General features: G+C 38.6%; 1 long non-coding RNA gene across 1 annotated transcript; it reads right to left on the minus strand.

Annotated features, from left to right (window-relative positions):
• Positions 1-1575: 1575 nt before the first annotated feature.
• Positions 1576-19317, minus strand: LOC114471586 (uncharacterized). Its single transcript, XR_003674989.1, has 4 exons — positions 19307-19317; positions 6786-6794; positions 4227-4231; positions 1576-1703 (listed from the first exon to the last, which is right to left on the minus strand). It is a non-coding gene; the product is annotated as an uncharacterized LOC114471586 (long non-coding RNA).
• Between the last annotated feature and the right edge of the window lie 648 nt (positions 19318-19965).

Here is a 19965-nt window from a genome sequence, read left to right on the forward strand (position 1 = left end):
TGCTCTAAAATCCCCAAATTACACTGGGGAAGAACACAAAGTTGATACAATTTGATAATTTTTACCTATGTATACTGGCCTTTAAGAGGTCTCTGAACAGCACTGGTTCTAATACTGTGTCTAAATTTCAACACTAAAGTGAGAACTGCGGTCAGTGTTTGAAACCAATCAGCTTTAGTCCATATGTCACAGCTCAAACTACAACAAGAGACATAGCATCACAATGTTCACTAAATAACGGCTGTCCCAGATAGCGACTGAATGCGCTCTAAATAAGGCAGGTGACCAGAAGGTGATTAGTGTGCCAATCACAAATCAGCCAATTACACCTTTGAAATACAGACCTGGATTGACATAGATGTGAGTTCGGTGTTTATCAGGAGCCATAAGAGTCACTCAAGTGGAAAACATCCACACATCAATCCATTGTCCTAATGCATTTGTCCTGGACGGGGTGGTGGAGCGGTGCATTCTGCTCTGGCTGACTTAGTGCACGGGGAATTTGGCAGATGGCCGGTCCATCACGTCACAGGACTGACTGAAGGACCTTCAATCGAGCATACCAACGTTTACCCCCACTGTGACCTTAGAGACTCGGAACACCAAAACTTACTGTACCTGTTCATTTAGTTTAACGGTAAACAGGGAAAAATACTTATCAAAACAAGAGCACTCAGAGGCATACCTGTCAAGTTTTGGATTTGAAAATGAGGGAATTTTTCGGGCACCCACTACGAGCCATCCCACCCGCCCAACCAAGCTCCAATATACTGTACCTTATATTTTAAGACAAGTGTACAAGAAATCTAAAATAGCCACTTGTCAACCACTTACTAAATACAATTATGTGATTAGAATCTGGTAGGTCGACCTTTATTACCACTGAAATGCTGTGAACATTCCTACTACCATATTTGGCAATATGGACCAAAACTCTGAAATATTATAGTTTTCTATATCGCCAAAATAGAAAACTTGATACATCTTGAATCTCGATCTATCACTCAGCCCTAATTCCTAAATTCTAAAACATCCTAAAGAAAAACATAAATGTGTATATTAAGCACACGTGTTTATTTAATATACTTACAGTTTATATGCAAGTCAACACGTTGCATATTAACTGTTAATTTCACTTTGCTTGTCTTTAAGTTAGACATTAACATTTTATTTTCATTACATATTTTAATTTCTCGTGCTCTCTGTGGTTCTCTGTTATTCACTAATGACTTATTAGACACATTTATTACAGACTTTACATTTTTTAACACTTTTTTAAAGCAGTGTATATTTGTGGATCTTGTGATTGGCTGATTTTTCATGCTGACTTAGGTGGTTTTCCTTCCGCTGTGGTAGACGTTAAAATCTCAGTTAATAATCTAACAGAACGCGTAACAGTGTCACATCCTGCTGCTCTTTAGGAAGCTAAACTCCCTGTCCCATTTCACAACTTATATACATGAGTTCTTTTGGGTTTTTTTGCCGGGTTTGCTGCCGCTGTCGGCACTAATCTTGCGAGAACTGCCACCCAGGACATTTCAGGTGGCAGTTCTCGCGAGGCTAGTGACGAGTAAGGCATCTTTTAATTATCACTACATTGAAATACGGGATATTTACGGGAAAATACTAGTACGGGAAGATGACGGGAAAGAGGAGTAAAATACGGGAGTTTCTCGGCCAAAACGGGATACTTGACAGGTATGCTCAGAGGGGTGGATTCACTAAAGGTTTAAGGGTATTAAAATGTGTGCAAACGTCACTCCATGCACTAACTAACTAAGGACTGTACGTCTTCTGCACGTCACAATGCAACCACAATCCATTTAGCGTGTTTCCCTCTGATGGATAAGTAAAGTAGGTGCATCTCATAAGAGGCACAAAAAATGGGAGAGGGAATAAATTAATGCAGTGGACGAAATGCTATTCATCAAATTTGGAACTGTTTGCAGTGATTGTTTTAGCACAGGAAAATAGTACGACTGACAAGCAGTCAGTCATGCACTAAATGTTAACACAAAAAATGCTCCAGTTAACCTTTCTAGTATAAGAAAATAATTTAAATAAAACAATACTTTATATTCAACAGCCACTAAATAAGAAAATGCAAAATAAATATCATACTGCACACCCGCTGCAGTGCGTGTGGAGTCTGGTGTGGCTGCGGTGGGAAGAGGATGCTGTGCGCGCTATGAATGCACTTTTTCAGTGATGTTTTGACCGTCAAACTCTTGTGTTGCGTTGATGAAAAATGGAGCATCAGGCCAAAATCAGCAGATCAGATGCGTAATTTACGCAGTGATTGCACAAAGTTCACATATGAGAGAGTGGTGACACAGCGCGACTCAAGAGCTCAGACCTGCTGGATGATGGTCAGTAGATCATCTTCATTGACTGGTCAGTGCAAAGTTACAGGACCTAACGGAGCAGCCACATTAAATTAGGGGGGAAAAATAATTTGGTTTTAAAGTGTAAAAAAAAAAAAAATTGTATTTAGTTTTCTACATTTTGTGCGGCAAACAGAGAAGTCCATCTGCCTCGTCTTCACATTGAACGAGCAAAACGCTCACTTAAATAGGGCAGGCTCCCCCACTTCAGCACGTACGCTAATCATTGCTGCAATCTTAGTGAATTCCTCACAGCAGGTGAGGAAACTGAGTCACCCTAAGGATTTAGGGATGTAACTGATGTCCAACCCTTTATTTCAGATCTTATTGAATCTGCCTCAGAGAGAGCAAAACCTCCGCTAAGCGACAAATCTCCTCTTTGCCAGATATTGGCAGTTATTTGGATCAGTGATCTTGATCATGGTATTATGATCATTCACACTTTAGGGGCCTATACTACAAAGCTGGATTTCCACTTATCGCACTAACTTCTGGGAATTATTTGGTGTGTCCTGTACTACGACGATGACTAACTTCTTACGGGGCTAAATCACCATGGTAACTTAGGCTGAACACCTAACCCAGTCGGGAGCCAGTTAAGATCTGAGCAAGTAGGAAAGACTTGCCTCCTGACTAATCAGTTCTCTTGGAAAACAACCTGACAGCTGTGTTTTAAAAAAGAAAGAATATTAATAAATAAATGAAATTCTTTCATTTACTGATGACATCCTTCAGGAAAGATATAGATTTACATCTGATGAAGCCTTTGTTAAACACTCTCCATATCCTAGAAAGATCAAGTCATTCATTTATACGCTATTGTGACACCAACAGCATTACCAGGCTGAAATCACCTTAAATGAATGTGTTTATATCCTGCTTTGTAGTACAGCTGTTTTCTGAAAGGGAATGTTTGGTTAGATGAAGCCCGCTGACAGAGATATCCCGGATATACTTATCCAGCTTTGCAGTACAGACCCTAAAGGCTTGGAAGATATTTATACTGCCATTAATAACAATACATTGAGCCCAAACATGAATCCTGAGTCGATCCGGATTTGGAATAATTGAGATTAAACTCGGTGGGCTAACTGAGGAACCAATCAGACATAATTGAGTCAAATTTCATGAAGATTCAAGAGTCAATCATGAACTGAGACATGCATTTTTTAAATTTACCAATGATATGAACAGGATATTGATCCAGATCGCCTCCAAGATTTAATGGAATCTTTCATGGTGTAAGTCATCTTTGGTTAAAACTTTGTCCAAATATGTTAAATGCTTTTAATGTAATCCTGCTCACAGACCAACAAGCAAATAAATAAAAGGCTGTGAAAATGTTAGGCAACTACACAAGCGTCCTCGAGAAAAAACAGAGGCTCTCGACTTTGTCTTTATTTGTAAGATACGACGACAATAAATAAGGAAGGCTATCTTTTATGAGAGTAAAAAAAACATTGTGTTCAATGAACAGTTTGACACCTGTATGCTTCTATTTAAGTAATGGAACAGTTGCAGCTTTGCACTATGATCATCATACATTTATTCACTCTGCAAAGCATATTTGTATTCTAAACATGGCAGATAACTTATTGCTGTGCTTGAAAATGGGGGAAAGAAGGACAGCACCCCGGACAGCAAGAACTAATCAAAAGAGATGACAGGCAAAGCAATCAAACTTCCAGACTACTCAGGATGATGGACGATTAATTTTGTCTTTACGACTGAATAATTAATCCCCATGCAATGTATTTTTAGAAATCCATCTCCCATGCTGCATTGATGCTGATTTTGATGGTTTGACTCAAAGAGTTTCCTGTTCAAATTTGACACGAGCACGACAACTAGGAACAAATAGGGAGGTTACAGCAGCAGTTCAGTGACAGAAACTACTGTGAGGAGTTATCTTTGGGAGCTACCCCAGAATTCACAGCTGGACGTTGTTTTTGACAAAGGTGTGAGCGTGCAGACAGTTCAAGGGAGGTGTGAAGTTTAAGTGTGACCTTGGTTTTACACTTGAAGAAGTTGTTTGGATTTTTTATGAAGCTTTTTCGTTGACATTTTAAGCATAATCTTGAAAGCATATTATTGACCAGCACTTGACCCTCATGTTAAAAGGGAAAATAGAAAATGTGTGCGTTTAATTAAAAAAAAAAAAAAAAAAAAAAAAAGCAAAAAAAGCATATTGGTAGATTTACAGACACGACTTATGATTTTTTCTCACTGTCTGACATGTAATCAGACTAAATGTATCCTATTTAAGGTCTATTAAGATTACCAAAATTATTTCTGTTTGCTAAATACCAGAATAATGAGAGAATATTTTTTTTTAACCCTCCTAATATCATTGGGGTCAATTTGAACCCATGCAATGTTTTGATTAAGCGTAAAATTATCATGATGATAATTGTTCAATGTCTTGGACACATATTGCACACATTGGTCTTCCTCTGGGGTCAAATTGACCCTAATCTGTTTTAGCTGTGTAAAACAGCCTTTTATCCAAACCATTCCTCACTGTTCTCTGTGTGTATTGCAATCTGCACACTTTCACTCTCTTGAAAATGTCCTCTAGGAAAAAGTTTACTGTCAATGAGGTTTTGGAACAGCTCTTTCACAGTGAAAGTGACAGAGGGGAGGATGTGTCTGAGACAGAGGGCTTTACAGTATAGTAAATAACCCCAATTATGTTACAAAATAGGAGATAAAAATGAATAAATAAATAAGTTTATGAGAAGAAAGGGGAAGGTGGTCACCAACATCAATCAACATGGTTCATTCTCTGAGGGTCATGATTGGGGTGCACTTAGATTATAGATTTGTATGAAAGATTTTCAATATACACTAACTCTAAAACTGAAATATTAGCCTGATGGTGGCGCTACAGAACAGGTCAATGTTTTATTATCAAGGGGTTATTTATGTATTCAACAAATAAATAAAGTATCTGACTTAAAGACTTAACTTAATAATTTTCTGAAGGCAAATATCCCTAGGATCAAATATACCCCAAGGGTAAAATGTGTTAGTAACATTTGAGGATAATAGGAGGGTTGGGGAATTTATTATTACTTCAATACTTATTAAATTAGTTACTTATTTTAAAAGTGTCTGAAAAAGGAACATAGTCATCATGATATACCTCATCAGGAATTACAAAACAATAACACAGACACGTTTCACCAATAATGAATATTCTTTTAAATTAAATTATAAGTAGGCAACTTAAGTGTGTAGTTAACTATTGCATACCATGTTTATGGCTAATGCTTTCTAAAAGACACAACTGATAGACTTTTTGCTAATGGTTTAGATTTATGTAACAAATGTTTCTGTGAGAAATAAAAAAAAAACATTATTCATCCACACACTTCAACATCTGAAGCTCCAGCTGCCCTCAGGGCAGTCTCAGTCCATTTGCATCAAATGAATTTAAACAAGGCAATGTGTCTTAAATTTAAAAGTTACACTAGCCAGTTTTCCAATGTGTGAATTATCTGATATGGATAGTTTGGTGATTTATCCAGTATGAGACAGTGAGAGTAAAAATGTTGAAAAAAGTGTATATGCACCAAGTTTGGGGTCAATTACATTTTTCGATAAAAATTATGTCTTTAATTATCCATGTTCAATTACAACTCAATCATGATTAGGGTGACCAGCATTTTTTTCCAATTACAATTATTATGTTTCCCCTGAAAGTCAATTACAATTACATTCTCAATTACAAATGACAACGAAGTGCAGTCTGTTCATGTGGCAAAGTTTGCAAGAACCAGCATGGCCTGAAGATCCACCAGGCCAAAATGAAATGTTTGACAGGGAAGCAGGTGGAGCAAAGCACAGGTCTCTTACCTGGTGAGATGAAGGAGGAGCCCAGCCAGGAATCAACCCACAGTGCCAAGACCCTCCATGCTCCACAAACCCCACCCTATGTCAGGCATTCAGAACACCGCCGGGTCATGTGGCCTGCTGCCAACAAGGAAAGAGAGTGGCTCCAGTTTGACGAGAACCTGGATCAAGTCCTTGAAGCTACTGCAAAGGGAGACGTAGACCAGAAGTTGCAGACGATGGCTGCAATGATCATCAGCATTGGTGCGGAAAGCTTTGGCATAAAGCAACAACAGCCAATCAGAAGTCGAGGGGAGCAAAACAGAAGGGAGGTGAAGATAAGCCAGCTTCGGCAGGAGGTTTGACTGCTTGGGCGGCAGTTTTTCAGCCGGCAAGGGAGGAGGAGAAGGCCGGGCTGGCAGAGCTTCGCAGTATCCTAAAGAAAAAACTCACCACCCTCCGTCGAGCCGAGTGGCATAGGAGGAGGGGCAGGGAAAGGGCCAGGAAACGTGCAGCCTTCATCTCAAATCCCTTTGGCTTCACCAAAAAGATCCTAGGGCAGAAAACATGTGGCCACTTTGCCTGTACTGAAAATGAGGTTAACAGGTACCTCAGAACCTACTATAGTGACAGTGCAAGAGAGGAACATCTTGGGCCATGCAGGGCCTTGATAACTCCGCCAGAACCCACCTCGACATTTAACATTAAGGAGCCAACTTTGAAAGAAGTTGAGGAGGTTGTCAAAGCTGCGAGAACCAGTTCAGCCCCTGGTCCAAGTGGGGTGCCATATGTTGTCTACAAGAGATGCCCCAGACTCTTAAAGCGACTGTGGACAATCCTAAAAGTCATCTGGAGAAGGGGGAAGGTGGCACAGCAGTGGAGACATGCAGAGGATGTCAGGATTCCAAAGGAGGAGAGCTCAAGTACCATTGAGCAGTTCAGGGTCATCTCACTCCGCAGTGTTGAGGGCAAGATATTCTTTAGTATCATTTCCCGGCACATGATGGAGTTCCTTCTGACGAACACCTACATTGACACCTCGGTGCAGAAGGAGTCCCAAAGGTTCCAGGATGCATTGAGCATATAGGAGTTGTCACCCAGCTGATTCAGGAGATATGTGAAGGCAAGGGAGACCTGGCAGTCCTTTGGCTTGATCTTGCCAATGCCTACGGGTCTATTCCACACAAGCTGGTGGATTCCTCACTTGAACAACACCACGTTCCAGGCAAGATCAGGGACATCGTACTGGGTTATTACAGCTGCTTCAGTTTAAAAGTCACCTCTGGAACAGTAACATCTACATTTCATCAACTTGAGAAAGGCATTATTACCGGATGCACTATTTTGGTGATATGCAGAGGCCCATTCACCAACTCTGGTATGCGGCAGCCCCCAATCAGAGCATTTATGGATGATCTGACAGTGACTACAACTTCAGTTCTGGGCTGCAGATGGATCCTGCAAGGCCTTGAGCGTCTCATCAGCCAAGTCCAGGTCCCTGGTTGTGAAGAGGGGGAAGGTCACAGACCAGTTTCTCTTCTTGATAGGAGGTGTCCGAATCCCATCTGTGGGAGAGAAGCCAGTTAAGAGCCTGGGCAAGATTTATGACTGCACCTTGAAGGACACCGCAGCACTCCGATCAACAAAAGAGTAGTTGGGAAACTGGCTGAGAGCGGTGGATAAGTTGGGGCTTCCAGGGAAGTTTAAAGCCTGGATTTACCAACATGGCATCTTGCCACAACTCTTCTGGCCACTACTGGTCTATAACGTGCCAATGATCACCGTTGAGTGCTTCATGAGGAAGGTCAGCTGTTTCCTCCGGAAGTGGTTGGGCTTACCACAAAGTCTCAACAGCATTGCAAACTAAAACTGCCCTTCAGTAGTCTGATGGAGGAGTTTATGGAGGTGCTGCTGTATAGGGACTCCAGTAATATCAATATCTCCTCGGCAGGCATAGAAGTAAAAACCGGCAGGTAGTGGAAGGCTCATGAGGCAGTCAACCAGGCTGAGACACGGTTGCGACACAGCGAGCTGATGGGAACAGTGGAATGTGGACAGGCTGATCTCGGGAGCGATCCAAGACCTCAATCCAACAGGGAAAGGAAAGCATCAGCTGATCCAGGAGGAGGTTCGAGCGGAGGTGGAGGAAGCTTGCAGCGGTAGGAGAGTATGGATGCAGCAGCAGGGTGCATGGACCCGATGGGATGAGGCAGCTGACCGGAGGATCTCGTGGACAGAGCTATATCTGAGCCACATCGGATCAAGTTCATCATATAGTTGGTGTACGATGTACTTTGAAGTCCGTCCAATCACTTCCGCTGGTGCTTGGTTGATACCCAAATGTGCCCTCTCTGCCAGAAAGCTGGATCACAGGAGCACATCCTGAGCGGCTGCCCGCGGGCACTTGGAGATGGACGTTACCGCTAACGCCACGACCAAGTGCTACAAGTTATTGCAGAGGTCATCAGCACAGGGATCTCCACCAGCAAACACCAACAACCAACAAGGCAGTCCATCGCCTTTGAGAGGAAGAGGGCCAAGTATGAGGAGCTGGCGGGCTAATGCCAAAGCAGGGGATGGAGGACCCGATGCAACCCCATCAAGGTCAGGTGCAGAGGGTTTGCTGGCCAGTCTCTCATCAGGGCACTCAAGATGTTGGGAGTGAAGGGACTGCAGAATAGGAAAGCCATCAGAGACATCGCTGACATGGCAGAAAAGGCATCAAGATGGCTGTGGATCAAGCGGGGGGATTTGTGGGCCACATAAGCTACTTAGACACAAGCCAGGGCCTGATCAACCTTGGCTGGGTCACCTGGACGAGGGTGTCTGTTGTGAGACCCGAAACACCCAATGAACCCAGGATACAACACTGATGATGTGTCTAAGTTGTTTGGTAAAACTACAAAATTTCAATGACAATTAATCACAATTACTGAGCCTGAAATAAATACATGCCATAAAACTTATGAAAGCCTTATCTCAGAAAAAAAAAAAAAAATGAATAAATAAAAAAATCCAAAATTGCTAAATTTTTGTATACAAAATGTGGGTGTTATATACATTTTTGTTATTTGTCATGCCTTACTGCATTTTCACCCCAGTACAAGTGTGATCATCATATGTGAACTAGTTTTTAGGATCATATTATAGCTGTATCTCAGAAAAATAAATAAATAAAATGTTTCAATTTTTATGCCTTACCTTAGGAATTTGGGTGTTTTTTTTTCATTTATTTATTCATTACATTTTTGTTATTTTTCATGCCTTACTGGATTTTCAGCCCAGTTTAAGTGTGCTCATCAAATTTTAACTAGTTTTTAGGGTCTTATGATACCTCAGGGGGAAAAAAATCTAAAATGTTTTCACTTTAATGCAGTTTTGATAGAATTTCCATGACAAAGAGAAGAAGAGCAAAAAATCCGGCGTTAAACCATTAAACAATACCTTCAACCATTTCACGAACACTGGTTCTTTGCAACAGACAGATTAAACTTGGGTCCGCATTAATGAGCATAACTCGATCCTGTTTTCCTGTATTTACATGCACGGAGCTCTTCTCCATTTACGAAACAGCAGAGTTGATCTGTGTGTCAGTTTGCACCTGAATGTGGGTTGTATTATTTTTCGGTGCAAAAACAATCACTGCAAACAGTTCCTGATTTGATGAATTGCATTGCGCCCACTGCATTAATTTATTAGCATTTCCTCCTCCCATTTTTTTGCTCCCCTTGTGAGATCCACCATATTTACATATTCAGAGGGAAACACGCTAAATGGATTGTGGGTGCATTGTGACGAGCAGAAGATGCGCAGTCCTGATTTGCTGGGGTTTGTAACCCTTTTTAGTGCGTGGAGTGATGTTTGCACGTGTTGTAATACCCTAAACCTTTAGTGAATCCACCCCCAAGTGTCTTGTGTTGGATTTCAAAATACTTCTCTGAAAGACCGAAATTGATAGCATTTCATAAATCTTGACTATGTTTGTTGAAAACTGTCACTATGATACATAAACATCCCACTGCGTCATACAAATGTAGCCAAAATAAAAGTTGCAACATTATCACGATTGAACAACTATTCCTCCAGAATTACAATGAAAGTACTTTTTTTAATGTTTGTACAGAATTTTTTATTTATTTTTTTCACAAAAGGTCTGTCGTGAGAAAAGCTTTGGAAATAAATCAGCAACCAAATCAATTTCTTCTCTTCTGTCAACCAGCGTGGGTAGAAAATTCAGGTAATAAATCACTACCTGTCACCAGCTGTTACATAAGCTGTGGCTACATCGACACAGTAGTAATCTGATTAAACTGCAGCCTATTTAAAGTTCAAATCATAACTCTGTGTGAATAAATGAAGCCAATGGGATTCAACTAAAACTTTTACTCGTCTTTTAGTTTCAATGCACAAGGATTGGGTTTCTCACAGTGGTGTAACGATTCCTTTTAGCAACAATTCGATTCAAATCAAGATTTGCTGTTGCCAATTCAATTCAAGGACAATATTGGTTAATTTAGAACAAATCGATCAGAAACGATTCAGTGACTTGAAATCGATTCAGTAACTTTTTAGCCAAAATAATATTTCAACCAGTGTGATGAATAAATCTCTGAATACTGGACAGTACAGGTGAGCTTTTATAGATTACTGATGTTTATTGAGGGAATTGTCTATAAATTAATGATGGAGATAAACAAATAAGTAAACAACCAACCAACACTTTGGTTTAAATGAACAGGATATTAACTTTACTATACTCACTACATTTTCAATAAAAATACATATTAGGTTTACCCTTCTGCTTGTTTTCATACATAAAAATAATACAAAATTAACAACAAAAATAAAGGGCAACCAAGATCTGTTCAGGTTAAATGAGCAGTGGTTAAACCTGCTACTTTTCTTTTATTCATGATATTATCGTGAGGGTTCTGCAGAGCTAATAGAGGGTTTTCACGGCGTGTCATCAACCTGGAAGTCGCCATATTAGAGATACTGAGCAGATAAGCAAAATCCACGCGAACAAGCAATTCTCAAATTTTGAGAGTAAATGGTGAAATATTTGCCGTGTTTTTGGCTGTACCAATCAATCAGACCGTGAAAAACATTTGGTGCTCCTGTCCCACCGGAACAGTGTTAGCCACTCAATGCTAATCGCCTCATCTGGAAAGAATGGTTTCAGCCACGTTTCTGTGAGAAATATGGCGCAGCAGTTCCTCATCTCCCATCTTGCATTTAAATCCAGCTTCAGGTAGCCCAGTTTGTTCTCCAGGGAGCTCCGCTGTAGTTATATTCCTGGACCATCAGCACTGGATCTCCTCAGGGCTGTGCTCTTTCTTCTCTGCTCTTCTCCCTGTACACCAACAGCTGCTCCTCCTCTCACCAGTCAGTCAAACTCCTGAAGTTTGCGGACAACACGACCATCATCGGACTCATCTTTGATGGATATGAGTCTGCCTACAGGTGGGAGACAGACCGGCTGGTGCAGCCAGAACAACCTGGAGGTCAAAGCTTTAAAGATGATAGCAGACTTCAGGAAGAACCCAGCCCCCCTCACCCCCCTCACCCTTGGAGACTCTACAGTGAGCTCTGTGGAGTACTTCTGCTTCCTGGGGACCATCATCACCCAGGACTTCAAGTGGGAGCTGGACATCATATATCTATCCTTTATTTATCCCTCATCCTCTATATTTATCTTTACAGTATAATTATTATTGTTGCCTGCTCGTGAAATATAAATCTAAAATTCTAGACAAAAACAGACAGTAACGTCTTTAATTTTAAAATCACTTTTAAAACACATCCATGTTAAGTTTGCCATGCCTAAATCCAATGCATTATTTCCTTATATCGATATAATCGATTGATTACCTTTGAAAGAATGATTATTGTCATACAGAAGGCCAACTTGCCGAGCACATGATCAATGTAGTTGAATCGTAGGAATATAAATCGATTTATTGATCTAATGATGAATCGTTACACCCTTAGTTTCACAATGCAGTGATACTACGATAATCGATTTGTTGCAAGGAAATCGCACGATCCATTGTAAAATATCTGTTTTAAATATAAAAAAAAGCAGCTGCAGTAAATTTCATCATTTATTTACAGTGATTTAGTGTCAGTTTCACAGAGTTTCCCACATACTGAGAAGAAAGACTGAATAAAAAGTGCATAAAGTCAAAGTTAAAAGGCAAACAAACCAGCAGGGACTTTTATTTTTATCTGATTGAATATATTGTCCTGTGCTCTCTAAGCACTTTACCCTTTTATTTGCAATTTGATTTTATTTTCAAAAATATATCTACCTTACGTGTTTTATTGTGCACTCTTAAATTTTGATTATACATGTGAAAAAGTCATCGTAATTGTCATTTTATTTTAGTTATACTGAGAATAAATTAAAGTAAATAATCCCACACTGGATAAGTTATGATTTATTGAACAAACTGTGTGAAACAGTTGTTCATTCTCCGTCTCAGTGTAGCACCCTATTGAAAATATTAATATATTAATTCTTAAACCACAAGGCTTGTGTGTGACGTTCTGATTAATTATGCATCATATTGAGGTAATTAGTAATGTTTTGATGGATGAATAAAACAATAAATAAAATCATTGTGCATCAGGTAATTATCTATGCTTTGAGTTTTAGACACTGTTTGTGTATAATTTAGGTAATTTCCTTAATGCTCACATTTTTCCCCGTCACTGCGTTTAATCATCTGATGTTAAAATGTGCTGTCAATCATATCAACTAAAAACAAAAATACTTTTTCCTCTGTGTTACCATTTGTTGTCCGACCTCATTGCGTACAGCGTACGTGGTTGCCAGGTTCTGCGAGTAACTGATCATTTGTGATCAAACTGCTGTTTTTTGGAGTTTTTTTGTGCCCGCTTTAAAATCATGCTGCTGCTTCAGTGCACTCCCACGCCCGTGTGTTGGGATTGTTTGGAACAACAATTATCTTCTCTGCAATGAGCTGCAAGATATTGTTTTTCTTCTTAGGGACTTTCATCAACGGGATGCCTGGTAGGAGTGATGATCCTCATATTACAATAAAACACTTTCCTCTGTGCACATTCTGTTTGGATGAGGTTTATTTTCCAAAGCATAACAAGACAATAATGGGGGAATATGGAAATAAAACAATTAGCATTATATGTGTTGTTTTGGGCAGCATGGTGCAGGGGTTCTTAACCTTGGGGTCAGGTCCCCATTTAGGGTCGCCTTCAAGAAACAGCATTTTTTTTTCTTTTTTTTGTAATAACGAGCCAATTGTTGCTTATTTTTACCCTTTTTCTGCAACTATATACCAAACTTGTCGTATTTAACCTATTTTCATCCCTTTTTCTTGCCATATTTTTGCTCCTTTTAATGCATTTTTGCTACATTAGTCCCTTTTCTGCCACTTCTTCAAATTTCAATGGCTTTTCAGCACGTGTGTTCCACTTTCAAGACATTTTCAGCACTTATAAACCACTATTACCACCTGAGTCACATATGTTGACCAATTATTATCACTTTTAACCTCTATTCACCATATTTCATGCTTATTTTTTGCCAATTTAACCACATTCACAATTTGTTCTGCCCATTGTTTGCCCCATTTCTGCCACTTTTAAACCAATATTGACACTTTTAAGGCTTTTCACCACCTTTTTCACCATTTTTTGTCACATTTTTCTCACACATTTGTCGCATATTTTAGATGACCATATACTATGGCGCAAATAATAATAGACTTCCTGGATAACAGTGGATATCATTCAGACAAATATATGTGGCTATCACAGACTCATAGAACAATGGACCATCATTTTGCTGACTTTATGGATGGGCCCCAAAAATCTCTTATTTACCTTTCCTACCTTTAGTGTCTATTAGGGCTGGGACAATATGTTATTTTGATCCAATAGTATTAATTATTGAGATTCTAATTATCAATATATGAGTTATAGTTCCAAAAAACAATGCACATCACAAGTCAGTCACAAAAGTACATTACACTACATGTAGTGGTAACCTATATCAACATATACAGGCATGGTACAAAACAAGTAAATAAAAAATGTATTAAAAAAAAATGATTCAGGGGATAAATGTCGATTTTTGATGTCACCAAAAACAGTAAAAAAATATGTTTTGAAAAATTGCAATATATCGTGAATCAATATTTTTCCTTGTTGGCTTTTGCACCATGCTGGAATCTTTAACAGATGAAGAAAAAGCCAAGATTCATATAGGAAACCAGTGAATTGTGGATATTTGCTCTGCTGTAATACAGTTTTATTTCTTTTGAGAGAAAGAAACATATACACACAAGAATTAGGAGAGCTATAGATATAGATAAGATATATATTCTAAGGCTTATCTACACAAAAAGGTCATTGAAGGGGAAAAAAAAAATCTGTACATTGACCTAGCACCGTTACCTTCATAAGCGGCCTGTGCTATTTATTACCAGTGGTTTTTAATCAATGATTCAACTCATTTTCATTAATTTTAAGTGGTTTCTTTGAAGCTCTGCATCCAAGGTTGTCAGCCTCTGGCTCGGCCCCGCTTCTCAATTTGTGATGAAGAACTGAGAGATCTGAAGGTTTCTATTTTTTTTTAGGTAGTATGTTGGAGATTAGATTTACAACTGTCTAAAAGTCGCCAAGCCTTGAAAATATACACTTTGAATATGTGTCAAAATGAGCTTTGTAGAAAAGAAAATTATTCAGGGAGAGACAATTCAACTCTGCAATCTTTTCTTAAACAAAACCTGAGTTTTACTGAATCAGGCGTGAAAATTAGGTCGTGTTCACGGTAATGGGATACCATTTTCACTGTCGAAATAGCAAGTGAATCCTGCTACACTAGCTCCACCCAAATCTACTGAAGTCAATTAAGACCAATATTGATGGAGAAAATAATAATTTTGGGCACATCGAGATTAAAGTCAGAATGTCAAAAATAAAGTTGAAATGTCGAGATTAAAGTCAAAATGTTGAGATTAAATAGTTACAGCAATATACTGGTAAGGTTTCAGTTTCTGTTTCTGTTTTTCCCACACCTTCGAAAAGCTGTTCGCATAGTGCGTACAGGATTCCGACTGGCAACGCCACTGACAGGAACAACCCACATAAAACCCACTATTTGATCTTCATCAAACTTAATTTTTTTCCCCCAAAATTCACTTTTATCCCTTACAGCAGGGGTCACAGCCTTTCTGAAACCACGAGCTACTTAAAAATTACTGATTAATCAGAAGGGCTAAGTTTGATCAGAGGGGAAAATAATGAAGCATGACTAGCATTCATTAAAAAAGGTAGGAAATATGTATAATAATAAATCTTAATTTATAATTGTTTCACTTGTCACCACTTCTGAAACATTTCATTGGAAATCATCATGTTCCTATTTTACTAGCGATTAATTACTTTTAACTAATGGAAACATGTTTCTACTTGTGTGTTATATTTGCACATTGTTATATTTGTATTATTATTTTATTGTCATCTCATTTCATTTTTTCCACTGTAATGTGTGCCCTGTATTTAATCCTTATCCACTCTTTCACGTAATTATTGCACCATTTCTTTTTTCCTTTCTTTGTTTAGTGTTTATTCTTGTCATTTTTTAACATTTCTGTGACGTGAGTAAATCAACAATTATGTAAGATTTTAAAAAAACTTTTTAAAAACATCAAAATCTAAACACCAATTCTGCACCATATTTAACAAAAACCTATATGTGATACTTGAACACATTTGTCACAGTGTTGAAGTGAAAAAAAAAAAAAAAAAAAAAATTAAAGATGGTTATTATTAAAATAAAACTTGCACTACTAAGACACTGACTACATCCCTCACCTGTATTTATCATCGTCAGTTTGAAACCTGGCATGTAAATTACATTTCAAACTGAGCTCGTAGGTGACTATAGTGCTGTTAGAACAGGCCTGAGGGTTGGTGACCCCTGCCTTACAGATACCAAACGTCATTAATCCTGTCTGTGGTCATAATCTCATGGCTAAAGTGTGTAGATTAGCTTCAGGAACTAAGATGCAAATAGTTACAATGTTTGTGTTTTAAGAAAAAGGGGCCAAAAGTTTCATGTGATTTGTGTAAAGCCTCTCTTCTGTACAGGAGTTATTGAGTTGTGTGTGTGTGATGAAAGAGTAGAAAGTGTTAGTTAATGTCCATGCTGTTGCTAGGCAACCACTGCAAGTTTCTATAAACGTGACACCTTAACTTATGTTTGGTGGTGGGGGTTCAGACTTTCATCTCACACTGCGCTGAATGCATTTGGTCTCTCACCATTGTCACGGAAGCTACAAGTTAAATATGTTTCTGTAAAAAAAAAATTGTACCACTCAGAGAAAGGCCCCCAACGCATATTGCTCCTGTTTGTTTCTATCTGGTAGGATTTAAGTGTGAAAACAGCACTTATCTGTCTCAGTTTTTTTTTCTTTTTTTCATTTTTTTTGTTATTTTCCTCAGTGTTTTAATGAGCTTTATTCATTTTTTAATCCTGTTAAGGTTCACAGTATACTAAAGCCTTTTTTTATCTTTGAAAGTAGCTACTCATCGGGTGGTTTAGTAATCTCAGAAGAACGTGGAGACACATTTATTAGCTATGGCTGAGGAATTTCTGCATTTCCTGGAAAGTTTTGTTTTTCTAAAACAAACAATAGAAACTAGTTCAACGAAGTCATAAAATCTGGAAAATAGTTAAATCTGCCAAGTACAATCAAGCATCTGCCATTCTATATGGATGTTAAACATACATCTGTCCTCTATTTTTATTTAGTTTTTATTTATTCTTTGATTTTGTTACTTTCCAAAAGTGCAAATAATTTCTCACCTTCAAATAAATAAAATCTGTCCAAGCCAGACGTGCCAAACTCAAGATCCGGGGGCCAAATCTGGCCCTTTAGAGCATCAAATTCGGCCCAGTGCTGATAGCAAAAAAGTCAGAGAAACCAACACTGTGTAAATTATCAACTAATTCTGTTGTAGATATCGCCAAATGAATACCCAAATTCAATAACACTCCACAATATTAGCAGGGCCACATTTTCCTCATGCTTATATCACAGGATGGCAGTAATCTTTCATCTGAAATTGTTATAAGAACTCTCAATTGTCTCCAAATCCTGCAATTTTCTTCAAATTATTCCATAAAATGTCCCCAAATTACATAAAAAATGGCCACAAATTTGATTTTATCAGTGTTGTACATATTTTTTATCAAGATGTGGATTTGCAAACTAGAGCACAATGATTAAATTACTAATTTCCACGTCTAAAATCTGTGACCCACTCCGTATTTGGCCCCTGAACTAATAAGAGTTTGACACCACTGGTCTAAGCTAACCATTAGACTGTTGTAATGAGAAAGTACAATGTATTATGTAATTGAGAGTGGTGCTTTATTCTGGCTTTGAGTTCAATTGTAACCTGACAGCAGTGTTTAAATTGATCTGACATAAGAATGATAAGCTATTCTGATCTTTAGAAATACTAAATTAGTCATCTCCCTGTGACTGAGCATCTGAACTGCAGTAACACTATTCTCACTCGTCAGACCCACATTGGGAGCAGTGGGTTGACAAGTGGTCCCAAGGAGCCTTCAAACCCCAACGTTACTTTGTACAAAGTAACATTTATACATACTGAAATAATTGCTCCTTTCCCCCCTCTGCTATACATGACGTACTGCAGCTGTCAACACCTTACCAATGGGGTTGTCCTCCCCACTGTTTTTTTTTTTTTTTTTCTCCTTTCTCCAACCATAGAAACTAGAGAGGCAGAAATCAGACCTGTCATCCCCTCCCGATGCATTAAAAATAGACATCTTTATTCCAATACTGAAAAAAAGTACCCAAACTTTGCAACCAGCAATTTACTACCTCCTACTCTGCAGCCACTATTGAAATTAAGATGTCAAAGTTCACAGTTTGTGTTGAAAGATTCATGTAAATATACAATCTCACATGTTAATCCTATATAAACACCTAACTAGGGTGACCATATTTTGATTCGCAAAAAACAGGACATTTGGCCCGACCTCGGGATATTCAAAGTACTTGACATTTTCTTAAATCTACCTTGTAAGAAAACAGCAAAATGCAATATTGTAGATGAATATACATTTAAAAATGAATTTCTCTCTTTGAAGAAAAGACTTCATAACAGATTGTTATGCATTATAACATTAACATTATAACAATCTGTCCTTCAAAAATCTTATAAAAACCTGTGAGAAACATCTCCTAGAAATTAAAACTGACAAAAAAAAAAAAAAAAAAAAAAAAACTCAAGGCTTACACAACATTAAATATACACTTCAATAAATAACTGTGAAAGTTTGTATCACATCAACCCATGCTGATTTTGAGCTTTATTTTGTCTGTTGTCTATGGAGACAGGAGGTGATGAGGTCTAGACTCAGGTTTCTTTATTGTCTCTCTGTCTCTTTTCCTCATGTATAACAATTTTGTCAAAGCAAAGCGGCATCTTTAATCTTTTGGTAACACGGGGGAGTAAAAGTTCTGTAATACACTGTAATATACTGGCTGTAAAGAGCAACTCCTTAGCTTTCAGAAACTGGTGGAATTTCTCAGATAGAGCAAATATTAGTGGAGTTACGGTCTTTTTAATGAACGTGTTCCTGAGATGTGTTCAGGGTTCCTGGCTAACCCGGAGATTTTGATGAATTTGTAAAATGCGATACGGTCTGGACAAGACGTGAAAAGAGGACATGTCTGAGTAAATCTGGACGTATGGTCATCCTTACTTAAATAGTAACTAAACACCTGCTTTCTGCTGACCTGCCACTAGTGGGAAATTCAAAAGATGCCTTGATTATGGGCGTTACTCCTGACGCAGTAGTACACGCCCACTCAGGCAACCGGTCAGTGCTGGCAGTGACAGAGTGCTGCCTGCTCAAGTACTACACACAAAACACAGCTCACAACCATAAGCACACAGACAGAGACACTATATTACTCACAAACAGTCCCTGCTCTATTCACATCATGAGCCTCAGAACACCACAGCTTCATACACACAGAGACAGAGGGGGATACACACACAAAGTCTGTGTACTGTATATAGACACAAAGCTTGATGAACCCTCTGATTAGACCAGAATCTTCTCTTTATAGAAGCACAGAGTCAAAAACATCACCACAGGAACGCATGGAGCATTAGACTTCTGCATTAAAACTGTCAATCACTGCTCACTGAGGACTGTGATTGGAGGAAACCCTCCTCCCTCCTCCAAGCTTTTATTGGAGGGACGGGGCCAACAGTGAAAGTTGATGATGCACGATAATAGTTGTAATAGCCGGCATTTAATCCTTAGAGGCCAGTAACTGACATTTTACAACTAAATACGCAAAATTAAAATACTTTTACTAAAATGTTTAAAGTTGGACTAGGTTCAGTCAACAGCACAGGATTTGGGGTTTAGTTGTTTTTCACTAAACGTGCCAAAAAATAACGACTCACGTGGTATTTCTCTCAAAAAGCCAAATTAAAAAAAAAAAAAAAACAACATTTCCAAGGTTTCATTTTAGTCCTGCAAGTTCATCTACTTTCTCAGGCAATGGTGAGAGGTCTAACTTTGCCATTAGTCTCTAAATTAGCATTTGAATTAATAACTAATGTGACAACTTCCATTGAGTATCCATAGTAGTCCTCGCGATTGCCCTAATACCGCGGAGCCTAAACAGCGCACATCACAGTGGTT

This window comes from Gouania willdenowi, chromosome 10 (assembly GCF_900634775.1).
Source record: "Gouania willdenowi chromosome 10, fGouWil2.1, whole genome shotgun sequence".
Lineage (NCBI taxonomy): Eukaryota > Metazoa > Chordata > Actinopteri > Blenniiformes > Gobiesocidae > Gouania > Gouania willdenowi.